At 45.4% G+C, this 17039-nt stretch overlaps 1 pseudogene; it reads left to right on the forward strand.

Annotated features, from left to right (window-relative positions):
- The first annotated feature begins 8235 nt into the window (after window positions 1-8235).
- LOC103732681 lies at window positions 8236-11540 on the forward strand (annotated as a pseudogene).
- The last annotated feature ends 5499 nt before the right edge of the window (window positions 11541-17039 follow it).

The following is a 17039-nucleotide window of genomic DNA, read 5'->3' on the forward strand; positions in this document are numbered from 1 at the left end:
AAAGTAACATCACTAATCATGAGAAATGTGAATCAAAGTCACAGTGAGATATCATCTCTCCTGTTAGAATACCTACAATAAAAAGACAGAAAATAATTACTGGTGAGGATATGGAGAAAGGAAAGCACTCAAATATAAGAGGAGGAAGGTGAACAATCAGTGGACCTTAGCTGCACGTGGGGGAGAGGCTAAGGATATAGAAGCCAAGAACGCCAGGAGGCACCTCTCACCCTTTTGTGTGGCTGTTGGGAAGTCACAGGATCTATATTTGACTGTGAACTTTCCAGTGTAGCCATAAATGGGGGGAGGAGGGGGTGCACCCACTCTTCTGTAAATAAACCCCAACTCTATGCTTTGTTAAAAGGAAAGAAAATGATAGGCATTTGGAGATAGATGAGAGGGATCTGACTAGACCTCAAGGGGATGGACTTGCACAGGGGAATGTCTGGGGACACTGATTTGACACAGTGGGCCTTAACACCCATGACAGAGTATATGGGTTCCAGTGGGGGTGCTATGGGAGGGTGCTGGTGGGGATGGGGCTATAAAGATGATTCAGATTGTTTGAGATATTCTGTATGAAATACAACAAAATTTAATAAAAAATTAAAAAACAAAAAATAAGAGGAGGAAAGTGTAAATGAGAAAGTCATAATGAAAAATCAGCATGGAGGTTCCACAAGAGACTAGACTAGAATTACCATATGATCCAGGATCCTACAAACGGGCGTAGACGCAAAGGAAATGAAATTAGTATGTCTAAGAGCCATCTGCACCCCCATGCTTATTGCAGTGTTACTCATAATAAGCAAGAACTGGAGCAACTAAAATGTCCACCAGTGGAGGAATGGATAAAGAAAATGTGTCATTTATGTTCACTAGAATATTCTTCAGTATAGGGAAAAAATGAAATCTTGTCTTTTACAGCAACACGAATGAGTTTGGAGGAGAATATATTAAGTGAAATAAGCCAACCAAAGAAAGAGACAAATATGGAAACCAAAAATGTTGACCTCATAGAAGGAAGAAGTTGGCTCAGTAGGTAAAGTTCTTACTACACAAGCATGAAGACCTGAGTTTGGATCCCCCACACCCATGCAGAAGCCAGGCTTGGCAGCACATACCTTTACCCCCAGCACTGGGGAAGTGGGCACGAACAGATCCCCAGGACTTACTGGACAGCCAGCCTAACCAAAAGAGAAAGCTCTAGGTTCAGTGAGAGACCATATCTCAACAAGTAAGGTGGAGCACGTTAGAGAAAGAAACCCAAAGTTGACCTGTGGGCTACACACACACACACACACACACACACACACACACGCACGCACGCACGCACACACACCACTGTTCTAGTTTCCTTTGTGTTGCTGTGACAAACACCATGAACAAAAGCAACGAAGGGGAGGAGAGGGTTTACATCATCTTACACTTCCAAGTCATAGTGCTATGCGCATGCAGAGAGATGAGACTCTGGAGCTTTCTTTTCTCTAGGAAGCAGCTCGTTCACACTAGCACCTAGCTCCATGGGTTTGTACCCAAAAGCCAGAGCCTGAACAAAGAAAGACTCAACCTTTTATTAGTTAGTTCCCCTTTACAGTTCGGTTTCTTTGTCTCCCATACATAGTAACACACGTTTTGTGACTGCTCCATGCTACAAGTTCATGACAGGCAGAAGTATGTGCATGCACTCAGGCACCGCCCTGCAGTCCTTTTTTTTTTGTTTTGGGGGTTCCTGCCACAACAGTTCATGGTTAAGGGATCAGGGCAGGAACTCATGCTTAGCCTGGGACCATCTGACCAAGGACCAGTGCCACCCACTGTGGGCTGAGCCCTCCTACATGGATGAAGACAATGCCTCACAGACATACCCACAGGATAATTTGATCAAGGAAACTTCTTGATTGAGTCTTCCTCTTTCCTGGTGACTCAAGGTTGTGTAGAGCTAACAATTAAAACTAACTATGCCAAGCATGAGAGCATACACCAACACGCCCCAGCTAGAACACTGGTTACCAGAGCCTGGGAATGACTATGGGCAGGCAGGGTGGGAGGATGGAAAGAGAATGGCCATTAGGTGCATAATTATGGTTGACAATAATTTTAGATTTCAAAATAGTTGGCAGAAAGGTTTTCTAGTGTTCCCAACACACACATACAATAACACATGTTTGAGGTAATAGATATCTGATCTGATCTGTTATAGTTTGGATCTTAAATGTCATCCATCCAAACATGGGCCCTGGCAGGGCTTGGCCATTTAGTGTGCCAGTTAAAGAGACAAGTCATACAAACTGAATAAAACTGAAGAGTAACTTGAGTAAATCTCCTTTCTCTGCCTTTCTGAAGAATCCTGAGGTTGCTTCTGGAATTCTAATAAAGTTCTATGTCTTGATTAGATGCGGGCTGCACAGGCAATTTGGGGGAGTCATTGAGTACTTCTTTGTATTGATATTATGCTTCAACAAAATGCTTCCGTTATAAACTAAATAACAAAGAAGACCTTCAGCAACCTTGTGCTCAACTCTCTCTCCTCCCTAGTTCTTGCTCCAGACCTGTACAATGTTCTCCCACCCACCCAGTATTATCAGAAGTCAGACAGACTTGTACGGTCAGTTTAGGGTTCTGATCTACCGCTTTCAAAATGAGCCAAGAGAAGTGCACATATGTAAGCAGGTTGTTACTGATGGGTCCTATACAGATACTTCTTTGCACACACCCATGCAGCAGTCACATAAGTAAAGACTGAAAAGACTTGTCTGGCCCACCCACCTTGTTCCCTCCACTCCTCTGTATGAGCCATCCTTTGGAGCATCCCTCAGAAGAGATTCTGACTCTACTATCGACCTTCTGGAAAGGCTTCTCAGGAGCCTAACAGCTCCTAGAGTGAAAGAACATGGCTATGGGACAGAAAGCCAAGCTGGATCTCAGGACACTTCAGTGTACCTTCCTGTGGGCATCCTCAGAACGCTTATCATGGAAGAAAAGACAACCCACAAGGTACAGTTAGGGACGAAGGGCAGCTCAGCCTGGGCATCTTTATCTTGCAACCTAAACTCTGTCCCTAGAGCCCTAGACTACAGCAACATGGATACCTGGCAGCATCAATGGTGCCAGAGGCTAGAGATGGTGCCAGCATGGTGGCATGAGGGCCAGCTGTGAGTAGATGTTGAGTTTGGGTCCCCAGTGGATGGGGTCCATCATCACCTATAGCTTCTGCATCTGGGTGCTCACTAACACTGTCCAGTCTTTGAACAGCTACATCAATGGTCAAGACCTTGGCTGACTGCTCCAGCATGTGTTAGTTATGCTGGTTTGGTATAAACACCATACATGCAACAGGAAGAATGCCAAACCTGGTGACCTGAAGCCCCAACGTGTCGAGTGGGACTGTTCCTCTGGGTCTTCCCAGCCCACAACCACCATTGCTTTGCCCCTGGAGGACAAGAAAACTCAGCAAGTCTGATGTGAAGGGGAAAACCACTTCCTCTGCTCTCTCCCATGTGTTGCTGCCGCCTCTGCCCTCAATGGGTGCCTCAGTAGAAGACCATTCCAGCAGGGCAGGGCCCCCAGTCTTGTGGAAGAGTCCAGTGGTGTCTCAAAAGGCATCACTGCTCGTTCTATATTGCCTGGGACATAATTGTGGTCCAAAAATGGGCAAGCAGGTTGGCTCACTTTCAGAAAGGTATGCCAAGTGAACAGGAGAGAGCAGTGCTCCTTACTCCTCCCTTGTGCTCCCATACTGAGCTAATTCTTGTACATGGAACACATCGTGGGAATTCTTGTCATTACTGGGTACCATGCCAGGTCTTGCCAACCTAGAGCCCAGGTCTAGTTTGATTAACATGCATGGCCACATTTTAAAAGCTCTTGGTACCCACTTGATCTTAGACAGCCTTAGGGTCTTACAGAGTTCCCTTGGCTCCTATCCTGAGGGAGAGAGTCAATTCTGATGTTGCTGTGGCAGCAGGCTTGTTAGTCATGGGGAGGTATCTGGTCTATGCTGCCAGTTACTGATTCTGCAATTATCGCCTTCAACGCCCATCAGGGAAGCCACAGGCAGTGGGGCCATAACTTTCTTATCCTGGACTGGCCTCTCATGTCACTAGCCTACCATATCTATAGGGGCCACTTTTGCTGCAGCCTGAGCTGGGTCTCTGAAGCTGGGTGCCACAGACAATGGTTTCAGCTGTTCTTGCTTGGTTTAGATCTCCACCAGCTGTCACCAGGAACTGATGCTTGTGGCAACAAGAGGGAAGCAGCCCCTTTCTCACTAAAGAGGGGACACCCAGAAAGGCTTTTGAGCCCTGTGGCTTTCCTCTGTTCTGCTGACTCTCCTCCGAGGTCCTATGCATGCACTGTTTTCTTCATACCTCACAGAACTGCTGCTGTGGCAGACTGGGGTGAGGTCAGCTTGTGGACTGGCCTCCCAGTTTTTCTGAAGGCACAAAGCTTCTTGGCTCCTCTAGGTTTAAGTGAATATGGTTTGTAGTGTGAGAGGCCTTCCTACTTTACAGCAAATATCCATTGTGCCACCTTGCTTCTTTTTACAATGGCTTTTGTCAGGGACTCTCAGGGTATCACATGTCTCTGAACTCTGACTAGTAACAAAGCTCATGTTTTTTTTCCAGCCATGCCTCAGGTTCCATGGAGACTAACCAATACAGAATGAATTTTGTGGATGTGGTTATCCACAGCGTGCTCAGCAGGCTAAGTACTCAGATTGCAAAGCAGCTGGATGTGCAGAAACTTCCTTAATGGCCTCTCCTGAAGCGGGCACTGGCTCTGCACACTGCCCTGGTGGCCTTGGCTCTTCAGCTTTCCAAAGACCTCCTTTAGCAAACTCCTGCTATGCCCAAGTAGTCAGAGATCATTTCTGGTTTTTGCAGCTAAAGACCCCCCTGTCTGTGGTGTGGTCTCCTCTCTACCTGACCCTCAGTCTCAACCCTTAAGGGTACATTTTGTCTTCCTTCTTTTTTTTGCTTCCTTTCCTGCCCTCCTTTCTTGTGTGAACAAGCTTTTTTTTTTTTTTTTATTCCTTTGCCTCCTAAACTTAGAATTAATCCAACTTGGCTACCTCAGACCCCTGTGTCCTCTCTGGGATCCTTTAGCTTAGAAGTCTTTTTGAAGCTCCTGGGGGTCAGGACCAGATACGGTTGAACTCTGACCACATAGGCTGGCATAGGGGCCTCAACAGAATGACCAGACTTTTCTTTGGAGATGGTTCAAGGCCAGTGTGGTCTTTGTGTACATTCCTCAGTATGAGACACTTGTGGAATGGGGCAGGGTTCTGTATAGGAAGTGGAACTGGTAGTGCTCTTGCCCCTAACAGCTGTGATTTGTCTTTTCTGGAGTGCATAGCCTGACTGACATGGCACCCCAAGGTAGCACCCCAAATTGTGTGAGAAAAGAGGAATTGCTTAGCAGATGGTGGTAAGAAAAACATTATCATGGATGTATATAAAACTGAGCCCCGAGTTAACACTACACATAAAAATGGATTGTAGGACTCTGGGTTAAGAATAAACTGTAAAAGAAAAAAATGCACTTAGTAGAAGAAAATGGAAAAAAACCCCGCTACATCTAGGGTTATGAATGAGCTTACAGTTTCGAGTTCAATTTGCATGGAAAAATGACCAATTAATGAGTTTGATGACATGAAATGAATTTCTGTTCTATGAAGGACATTGTAAAAATTAATTAGCAACAATGGAATTCAAATATTGCAGTATCTAAAGATGGCAAAGTCTCAAAGTTACTCTAGACTATGTACAAAATTCCTACAGATCAATAAGGAAAAAACCTTCAGTAATGTCAATAGAAAAGTGGGGAAGCTATGAACAGGCGAATGAAAGGTGAGAAATCCAAGACCCTACTAACCACGTGACACGATATTAAAGAACGAGACACGCAGGAGTGAGTGCCTCCATGATACAGCATTTACACTGCCTCCATTAGACAGCCAGCTGACACTAAGCTGGAAGGACTCACTCCCACAGAAGTTGGTCCTGTATCACTGAAGTGTCATGCTGTGACCTTTCTGGAAAGGAGCTTGGTCAAACTGAGCCTTACATGTGTGTACCTTGTGGCCTAGCAATCCTTCTCCACTGGAAATCCCCACACAGATTCATAGGGGAATGCACAGAAAGCTGCTCATGGCAGCCTGTTTCTGTAGGGGAGGGACTGAAGGCAACTCAAGTGTCTACCACTGGGATGGAGCAGTTCATGGAAGTCTGACATCCTGAATGAGATCTCACACAACATGGTTGAATGTTACAAACGAAGAGAAGAGGGCTAGAGAGACAGCTCAGCGGTTCAGAGCACTGGCTGCTCTTACAGAGGACCAAGGTTGATATCCCAGCAAACCAAATGGCAGCTAACAACCATCTGTAACTCCAGTTCTGATGCCCTCATCTGACCTCCAAGAGCATTGCATGTGCATGGTACACTTAAAACACACGCAGGCAAAACACTCATGCGCATAAAATAAAAATAAAAACAAGAGAAGAAATGGTATATTACATATGCACATAAACCATTTTATGCAAATGTGCAACAATGCACATTTTGCCAAGAACACAAAGATGTCCATCACCGGTGGAAAAAGAATGAACGAAATAAGGAGGCGGCTTCATGTAAGCCAAGGATAATTACATGTTTGTGCCAAGAACACAAAGATGTCCATCACCGGTGGAAAAAGGAGAATGAACGAAATAAGGAGGCGGCTTCATGTAAGCCAAGGATAATTACATGCCAAAGAGGGAACAAGACAGCAGTAGTTCACACATCTTCAGCCCAGGCAAATGAGAACAACCACAAGGGGAGAAGTGATATGCACACAAAATCTTAACTATAGGGAGTAGAACGTGAGCTCTCCGCCAAGGGACACGGGAGACCTGGCAAGGAGAGACCCTGGAAGTTAGGAGAGCCAAAGCTGCCTTAATGGTGAAGGCGCTTGGTTGCATTACGGTGACCACAGAACAAGTCTCTTTCCGATTGGTTTATGTCAAAAGTCCACTTTCAGCTCCCTATAAAGACCATGGGATCAAATCTCTATCCAGTTACCACATGAGAAGCCTGGAACCACCAGAGACACCTGTTATATGGGTGACGTGTCAAGGAGGCAGGACTATGGCCTCTAAACTAGGCCCAGGGCATCTCTAGTGACTACATCTAAGTTTCTATCTGTATTGTGATTCCCTCTGTGGTCCCCTTGTGACCTCAGCTGTGGATGAAAAAAAAGGAAAGGATCCAAGTTCCGGCAGGAAACAGCATTGGAGATTCCCTGTCTGTTTCCAGCAACAGAGAACCCACACTAAATCACCGTTCTTCCTGAGATGTCTTGTTAGAGGAGACAGCAAACCGTACCCTAACACTAGAAGCTTAGTTAAAAAAAAAAAAAAAAAAAAAAGACATGTAGAAGGGTGAGCGGCTAACTGAGAGAATTCTGGAGAGGAGAGGGTGACAACGTGGAGATGATGAAATACATTATGTACATGCATGAAATTGTCTTAATGAGACTTATGTATAATTAATAGAGGTTAATAAGAACATTTTTTTATAAGGAGTGGTAGACTAGAACAGAGAGTAACCTGTTTCTTACTGTGGTATGCTCATCTTCAGGCAGACAACAGCTCACAAGCTAAGCTCCTTGGTCCAGTTTCAGAGTGCCCTGGTGATTGTGCAAGGTTCACCTGCGTCACCCCCTCCCCCATGTCGGAACCACGTGAGAACAGCTAAGCTTTGGGGGGACTGCTAGAGCTGAAAGGATAAGAATGTTTGCGAGGGTAGGTGTTTGAGAGGTGCTCGCTCTGTGGTCTCTCTCGGCTCCCCCCGCACCCCTCATTGTGACGTGGCGTGTGGCGGAGCGTGTGGAAGGGGAGGGAGGGGGAAGGGAGGCGGGCGCCGCTGGCCCAGGACAGCTGCGGAGGGGCGCCGTGGCTGCACACGGCTTCAGGAGGCGCTGAAAGATTTTGAGAAGCCGAGAAAGGAAGTTTGTCCTGTCCTGGATCAGTTTCTTTGTCATGTAGTCAAGACTGGAGAAACGAGATTCAATGGTCCCAATTAAAGGCTGTTTCATTTTCAAACTGGAGAAGGTAATGGATGCTTTCCGACTTCAGCTCCTGAACCAAGAGGTCCTCCCAGTCCTGATGTTGAATATATTCCTTTGATGAAACAAAGGAAAGAATTCTGAAAATTGTCACTAAATAATGGTATCCCTTTTACTATTCAACGACTATGTGAACTGCTAGCAGATCCAAGAAGAAACCATACAGGAACAAATTTCTCAGAGGTGTCGAAAAGAATGTAATGGTTGTTTCCAATAGTTTAAATCAAATGATGGTGTTATGTTTCTTGGAAACCCACCAAGCTATACTGACAGGTGTTATATAAATGGGCCTGGAACACCCAGGACATTTAATCGACCAAAGGTTTCTTTGTCAGCCCCCTTGACAACAAATGTCAGATAACAAAGAATCAAACCTACAGCAAGATGAAGAGAAAAACCACAAGATCTGAATAAGAAGTTTCCTCCCTGAGCCTATTAAAAACAGACATCCAGATGAAGATGTCGTGAAGCTGAGGAGTATGAGGTTTGACAAAGAAGGTGCGGTCACAGAGACAGCCAGCCAAACACCATCCACTGAGCGCTCTTCAGGCACAGCAGAAGAAACAGAAGCATCTTCATCTCAGGATAAGGACTTAGAAAGTCGCACCATGCAGCACTGTGCAGAAGAGGATGAAGAAGAAGAATCTTTTATGACATCAAGAGAAATGGTCTCAGAAAGAAAAAAGTCAAGAAAAAGAATCTGATGATGCCTTAACTGTGAACGGAGAAACTGAAGAGGAAACTAATCAAATGGAGGAGTCTGATGTGTCTCAGGATGAGACGGAGTCCCATTCCGAAAGGAGTGAAAGTACAGGCGGTGTGAGTAGTGGTTCTGACTGCTGTGAGACAGAGGAGTCAGGAGGGTCCACTCGCTAAAACTGGGGAGATTCTCTCAGAGTCATCCATGGAAAATGATGAAGCCACAGACTGACCAATGGAGCAAGACTACTTAGAAACATTAGAGGCGGTACATGCAGGCAACACACGCAAACACATGAAATAAAAATAATAAATAAAATATTTTAAAAAACCTTTTAAGTAATAAAGTGGACCTTTAGTTTTACAAGAGAAGCAGGTTGTAAAATACAGTACCTTAAGAATAAATCCTGAAAGAGCTGTCTATGTGAGGCCTATGAGTGTCAGCCCCTCTGGGTCCTGCTTATCACTGACTATTTTGTTTTGGTTTTTGTTTAGTTTTTCCTGGTCTGCTCAAATCAGTGGTTTGTGTATAGATTTTAAAAATTTTAGAATTAAAGTTTTTAAACTGGAACTTTAAAAGGTAATCATAATTTTGAGAGTTTTTAAAAAGATCATCACATTTGGTTTCTACATATGCAAGAAAGATTTTTGTCTCTTTCTGAAGCTCTAGCAGTTTTCATATTTTGGTCATAGTTTCGACATTTTAACAGGTGAATTCTAGAGCTTTACGTGCTTTCCAGATTTTATTTTTTGACTATGTACAATGAAACTTTAAGTCTTATAAATTATTCTAAGGGGTCGTTACATTTCTCTGTCTCTATGAGAGATGAATGCAGTGGGTCCCCTTTCTATTGGTAATGACTGCATTCTCTTCTTTCAGAAGATATTTTCTTTCTCTTCTGAGCAATTCAGAAAAATCTGGCCCCTGTGAAACTTTGGAAATCTTTAAGCCTGTTGAAATATTAGGTTAAATACATTCCAAGAGATCCGTGCAAACTAAAATTCTTTTGATAATACTTCTATGGTGCCTGTGATAAAAAGAGACTTCATTATTTATGAGAAAACATGCTTTATTTTGGGAATTGTGTTCAAACATTAGCTTAATGTTTTGTAGAATGAATGCTTATGAATCTGACACAAGACCATCTCAGAAGAACCAGGCAGGTTCCTTCATGCTTTGCTTGCTTTTCTGAACGTTGTGAATATTACACCTTTCTTTCTATAGTCTAGCATATGCAAATGTCAATGGTATGAAACACCACTATACTAGAAAAATTAATATATTACTTTAGTGATGTCCCTGAGCTAAAAGGACAAGCTTTAGGGGCGTATAGGCGCCGCCATGATTTGTGTAACATTTTGAAGTGAGTTAAATGTTTTTGAACGTGCTTCTTCGACAGCCAATGTTACATTTTTTCAGATCAGCACAAAGCGCAAAGGTTACTCTAAACTCAGTATTTTCAGATTCACATATTTAAAGTCATGCAAGCTGCAGCTTCCCCGTCACAATTACTGGCTGCCAAATTTATACCTGTTTTTTCTGCTGCTTTTTGATATTTAGAATGTCTAAATCTCTGTAAAGTAGATTTTGTAGACTGTAATGTGTTCACTGCCTTTGTGAAGCAGTACATAACTGTGTATAATTTCGGGTGTAAATTGAATGCTTGGGTTTTCAATACAGTAGTCATATAAAACAATAAATACTAATTTTATGAAAAGAAAGAATGTTTGCCAGCATCAAAATGGAAACTGAGACATCTGGCCCCCTTTGTCCTGGGTTGCGTGTGGATGGGGGTGGGGACTGGCTCCAAAGCTCTATGAGTATTCTCCAGCTCTAGTCCTATTCGCCTAGTGCCCTTGGGTGCTGGGAGCGAGAAGGAAGATCCCTTCTGGAAGATCCCAGGTTCCAAATTAACTCTCCAAATAGTCATTTCAAATAGAATGTCCAGAAAGCAGCAGGAGGCAGAGTGGATGGCAGCCGCGGACCACAGACTCGCACCCCTGGCATCTGTACCGACTGGATACAGCGTTGGTGAACAATGGTGGCTGCGTCCATGGAGATAAAGGCGGAATTTACATTTTTATGTAAGGATATGGGAATTCTGAAAGCAGCACTGGAAGTTTTTTAAAAAAGAACTATCTAGATATAGAACTGAAAACAGCCACAGTCCAGCTAAGACCTCAACAGTCAGTAACAAATAAGCAGCAGAAAGGAAGACAGTGAAAAGGAACCATGCAGAACGCAGACCAGGGAGGCGCACCGTTAGAGCAGGGTGTGAGGCTGTGGCGTCTGCCGGCCCCTTGATAGCAAGGGCGGCCCCAGCTCCTGCGCGCCCTCTGGTGGTGTGCGGGCGTGGGGCCCTTCGGCTGCTCCTCCCGGATCCGGGCGCCCTGCCAATCCAACCCGCGGGCGGAGCAGCGCCAGCGCAGGCCCGTGGCTCTGCAAGGCGCACTGGCGCCCTCCAGCGGGAGAATTCCGAACTCCTCTGCGGGTCTGCTCTGCCTGGAGCCGGGCAACCGAGTCCCGGGGTTGGGAGGCGGGGCTGAGGGGCCACCAAGCCGGCCGACCGGGCGGGCGTGGATGGGGCGAGGCGGGCCTCTGCGTCCTCTGCCGACCCCTTCCACCGACCGGGCACCGCAGACACTGCATTCTCCTCGGGAAAATGGGAGCAGCAAACTTCCTGAGATGGACCCAGCAGCTTCGCTCACCCGGCTGGAAACTCACTACTTCTAAGGAGGGTCTGGGGTGATCGCAAAGATTTATGAGGAGCGGCTGGAGAGATGGCGCTTCCAGAGGACCCGGGTTCGATTCCCAGCACCCAGACGACGGTTGCCGCCCTAACTCCAGTTGGGGGGAGATCCCACGCCCTCTTCTGACCTCCAGGGGTATTGCACGACACGGGTGCACACGGGTGCACGACACTTACACACATTCAGGCAATACACATACACATAAAATAAAAACAAAGAATAAAATAGTAACCAAACAAAACCACAGAGATTTATGAGGAAATAAAGGAAGAACTAGGTTAATATTTAAAATCGGATGCCCCGCACCCCAGCCCTCAGGAGGCAAAGGCGGTCGGATCTCTGTGAGATGGAGCCAGCCTGGTCTACATACTGACTTCCAGGTGGGGTAGGTCTAGAGAGACCCTGCCCCCCCCAAAGAAGTTAAAATCGATCTTAAAGCTCAGTCACTAGACCAGAAGAATGAAAATATGTCAAATATCCAAATGTAGCTCAGTGGTAGATGCCTATCTCTCATGTGCAAGATCCAGGGGTTCCTCGGCACTGGAAAACAAACAAACTACTTCCAAATCATCAGAGCATCAAATCGAAGAAACCAGTGCACTCAGTAGGTTCTCCAGGAGTGAAAGAGAGAGAAGAAACAAAGAGGAAGGGGAGGAAAATAATGACTTTTAAATATCTGTACATATGTAAACACATACATACCTGTATGTATATACATGAAAAAGGGAGAAAATAAGCATAATTTTTAAAATTATAAAACAAATAAATGGGCACAGTGGTGCACCCCCATAATCCCAGCACTTAGGAGGACAAGGCAAGCGGACCACTAGAACTCTGGATTTCAAGACCAGCCTGGACAACATAGCAAGACCTTAACAATAACGCCACAGAATGAACACATAGTCATGCATCTGACAAGGATTGGCATTCACAATAAAGGTTTCTTAACTATTAATAAGAAAATAGCAAAATCAATAGAAAAATTAGGAAAAGAAGATGTGATGGTTTGAATGAAAATGTCCCCCATAGACTCCAAGTGTTTGGATGTTTTGTCCCAAGATGATGGCTCTGTTTTGGGCGGTTTTGGAAGGTGCGGCTATCCTGGAGGAAGCATGTCACTGGGGGTGGGCTTAGAGAGTTCTTAAGCCTTGCCAGATTTCCAGTCGGGTCTCTTGCTTCCTGTGCCTGCAATGATGATGTGAGAGCTTAGCTTCTGCTGCTCCTGGTCCAGACACTTCCAGCCACCATGCCTCCCTGCCAAGATGGACTGTAATTCCCCTGGAACCGTAAGCTCAAATAAACTCTTCTTTCTATAAGTTGCTCGGGTCAGTGTTTCTATCACAGCAACAGAACAGTGACTAAGACAGAGGACAACAGAATAAAAATTGCACATAAACAGAGGTGCTAATCTCTAACTCCATAGTCATCAGTAACCATAAATAATTGCACACACATTAAATTAGAAAATAGTTAAGTACGATGAGAGCAGGGTTTATGAGACCTGAAACACCACTACTCACCTGTTGCTGATGCAGTCTCTCCTCTTCGGAGAACAAGTAGGCAGCAACTTGTAGCACAGAAGCCAGGCATCCCTTGGGTCCTAGCTTGCGTCTCTGTGGCTAATCAAGAACAATTTGGGGAAAAAAGGGTTTATCTCACCTTACAGTCCACCATGCAGGAAAGCCAGGGCAGGAACTCAAGGCAGGGATCTGGAGGCAGAAGCTGAAGAGAAACCATGGAACACTGCTTACTGGCTTGCTTCTCTGGCCTGTGCTCAGCCCCCTTTCTTAAACCACCCAGGCCCACCTGCCCAGAGGTGACACCACGGACAGTAGGTGGGGCCCTCCCATACCACTCAACAATCAAGAAAAATGCCTCACAGACAAGGTCACAAGCAAGCTAGGTAGAAGAAATTCTGCAACTGAGGATCCCTCTTCCCAGGTATGTCAAGTTGACAACTCAAACTATATGGCACACCTTGCAGCAATGCAACACAATCTTGCTCTGCACCCTATACATGCACACAAGGAGACACTGTCTAGAATGTTCATGGTAACCTTACTTATAATATGGACAAATGGAAACATGCTATATTTTCATCAACAGGAGAATTTTTAAATACAGTTCTAATTAATTATTTTTTTGTTTGTTTTGTTTTTGGAGACAATGTCTCACTATGTAGCTCTGGCTGGCCTGGAACTCCCTCTGTAGACCAGGCTGGCCTCAGACTCACAAAGATCCACCTGTCTCTGTCTCCTGAGTCCTGGGATTAACAGTGTATGCCATCACACTTTGCTGTCTTTGTTTTTGAGGCAGAGTCTCACTGTGTAGTTGGAGCTGGCCTCAAATTCTTGATCCTCCTGACTCAGCTTTCTGAGTGTTGGGATTTCTTTGTGCAGGAAGCTACCATGCCTGGCATGATAAATGGCAGTTAACTGACTTATTATACTACTCCATATCAAAATGAATTTACTATAAATAACAATAAGCTGGGCTGCGATGGCTCAGCAGAGGGAGGTACTCACCACCAAGCATGACTACCTAAGTTGGGTCCCTGGAGGCTTCAAGGCGGAAGAGAAGACCGACTCCTGAGGGCTGTCCTCTAACCTCCATATGCATACCCTGGCATGCACACACACACACACACACACACACACACACACACACACACACATACACACACACACAAAATAAATAATAAATAAATAAATGTGGAAAATAAAAAACAGTGAGCAAAAATATGTAGCATCAAGTGCTGGATCCTGTTCTAAGTTCTTTACAAATATTAACTATTTACCTGAATGAATAGAGGTAGATTTAGCAACGTGAATAACTTCCCAAAACATCATGCTGACTCAAAGAAGGAAGCACAGGGCGTTACCTATAACAACCATGTATGTGAAGCATGGACATACTTATAGCTGTTGTTAAAACTGTATTGTAGAAGTCTGTGGTGTTGGGAGCCTATAATTCCTACATTTAGGAGGGGAGGTGGACGCAGGAGGATCAGGAGTTTAACATCGTCATTGGCCACATAGTAAGTTCAAGGCCAGCCTGGGTTTGAGATTTTTGTCTCAAACAAATAACAAAACTCCAACAGTATTCTACAGTGCTTGGGGATTCAATCATATGCAATAACAGCATAGGCCCTCACCCCAGGGGCAAGGAGAAGGTTGGGAGTAAAGAGGGTCTCTAGGGCTTTAAGAGTGGGGAAACTGCATTTCTATCTAGCACCTTCTGATGGGTAAATTATTCTCTAGACCTTAACAGATCTCAGAATTAGCTAATTAAAGATTTTCCTCCAGACATCTATTCATATTTATATATGCCTATGATTCTCCCATATATACAGATTTAATTCTATTTCCTTCACCCTTACATAAATTCACACATATAACTTAAGGCTTTTCATAAATGTTCTTAATGACAGAATGCATATGAATTCTCTATATAGGAAGAACCCCATTAATGTAGGGGAGAGGTGGACCCACTGGCTGGTACCAGCTGCATGGTACCGAGTATAGGCAGGTTCCAGGACTGAGCGCCCACCCTCTCCTCCCACGCGCTCACATCCCGGCTCTGCCACGGGAACCGCAAGGTCGACGGGTTAGAGTTTAAGAGCCTCTCAGTCTGGGCTTTTTTTTCAGAGCTGCTTCTACGAATTTTCACAGGTTGACACCTTGGCCTTCGACGTCCCGCCCAGAGCGGCACACTGGGGCCCATTCACCCGCCCCAGCCACACCTCGGGCCACACACAGCGACCAGCAGCTCTCCTTTCCCACGGAGAGATTGGAATTTGGGGAGGGGGGTAGGAAGTTGGGAGGAGAGGGGCAGGAGGGAAGGCTGTTTTTAGGAGAGAGAGGGGAAGGAGGAGGGGAAGGTAGAGGAAAAGGGAGATGAAGAGGCGGAGGGACGTAAAGATGAGGGATTAAGGGACCAGAGAGGGTAAAGCTGAGGGGAATGGGTGCTCAGGGGCTCACTGTGTTCACTATTCGGGGCTGCAGGAGTGGAGGGAGGGGCGAGGACAGGGTGCTGGACTTCGGGAAGAGGGATTAAGGGACCAGAGAAGGGTAAAGCTGAGGGGAATGGGTGCTCAGGGGCTCACTGTGTTCACTATGCGGGGCTGCAGGAGTGGAGGGAGGGGCGAGGACAGGGTGCTGGACTTCGGGATTGTGGCTGAGGCTAGAGGAGCCAGGGCAGAGGCATAGCCATGTTGGGGCTTCCCTGCTTCGGCCTTTGGAAGTGCGCAATGGTTCTGGGTCTCGGCGGAGGAAGGTGAGGAGAGTGGACTGGCTAGGGCAGCACCGGAAGGTCCTCAGTGGTCCTAGAGGTGTGTGGATCCAGAGAGGAGCGGGCCTTGAAGAGCGAGGTCCTTCCAGAAATAACATAGTTAAGGGATGCCTTAGCTGTGTTATGGAAAATTATGTGGCCACTCAAAAATGCAAGATGAAGCTCTTCAAACTGTATGGGACTTGTTAAATTCGGGTTCAGCTGTCAGACTCTGCCTTGCTCCCGAGCTGGGGTCCACTGTCTCAGACCGCAGCAGTGCAAGGAATCAGGCATCGTGTGGAGGCATACTTATCTTCTGTGGTAAAATAGGAAGCTGGTATTTGTGGGCTTAACTTCTTTTAACTTTTAAAAAGTGAAGTGTCTCGTGTTGCTACCAAACTTGGGAAGTCATACCCCGGACAAGGAGATCCAGTGTGGCCATATTTAATAAATCTTTTTACTGTTTTTCACTATTAATTTGGCTCTTTTAATCAGTTTATTGAGGATGGATGGCAGATCCTAGCTGTTGGGGCACAGACTGTAACCCCAAGTTTGGTAACAATACAAACATGAATTGTACAGACACACAGGAAACATATGTACATAGAAGCATGTACATATGCATATAGGAAACAAAGATGGCAAGGGAAAAAAAAGTAAAAACAGAGCTGGGGCTAGAACTCTGTGGTATGCGTGAGGCCGTGGGTTCAATTCCCAGTCACACCAAAAAAAACCAAACAAAGATGCCAAAGTGTGTACCACTGAATTTCTCTCCAGGAGGTGGGATTGCCGGCTACTTTAACTGTAAGAAAAAAGATTCTCTCGGGGTGTGATGGCACGTCTTTAATCCAGCACTCAGGAGGCAGAAACAGGCAAATCTGTGAGTTCAAGTCCAGTCTGGTCTCCGGCTATATAGTGAGACCTGTCTTTAAAAGATCCTCTAGAAACCATAAATGTTACTTCTTTTAAAGATAGAAAGTGGAATTTCTTTCTAGGTTTCCTTCACTGGAATTAACGGCTGATCCTCTGCCTGGAAACCAGAGGATGGATAATCCTGTCATCCTGTTGTTAGGGTTCCAAAGAGCAGCAGTTTCCCCCCTCCCCAACAGGGACCTCACCTTGACCTTTGGAGTCAAGGGAGACAAACTCTGCTGAGAAGCAGCCTGCCTTTCCTCTGACCTCCAAAGATAAGATAAGCAGATTCTACCTGATA

Source organism: Nannospalax galili, unplaced genomic scaffold, assembly GCF_000622305.1.
Source record: "Nannospalax galili isolate Female #2095 unplaced genomic scaffold, S.galili_v1.0 scaffold315, whole genome shotgun sequence".
Taxonomy (NCBI): Eukaryota; Metazoa; Chordata; class Mammalia; order Rodentia; family Spalacidae; genus Nannospalax; species Nannospalax galili.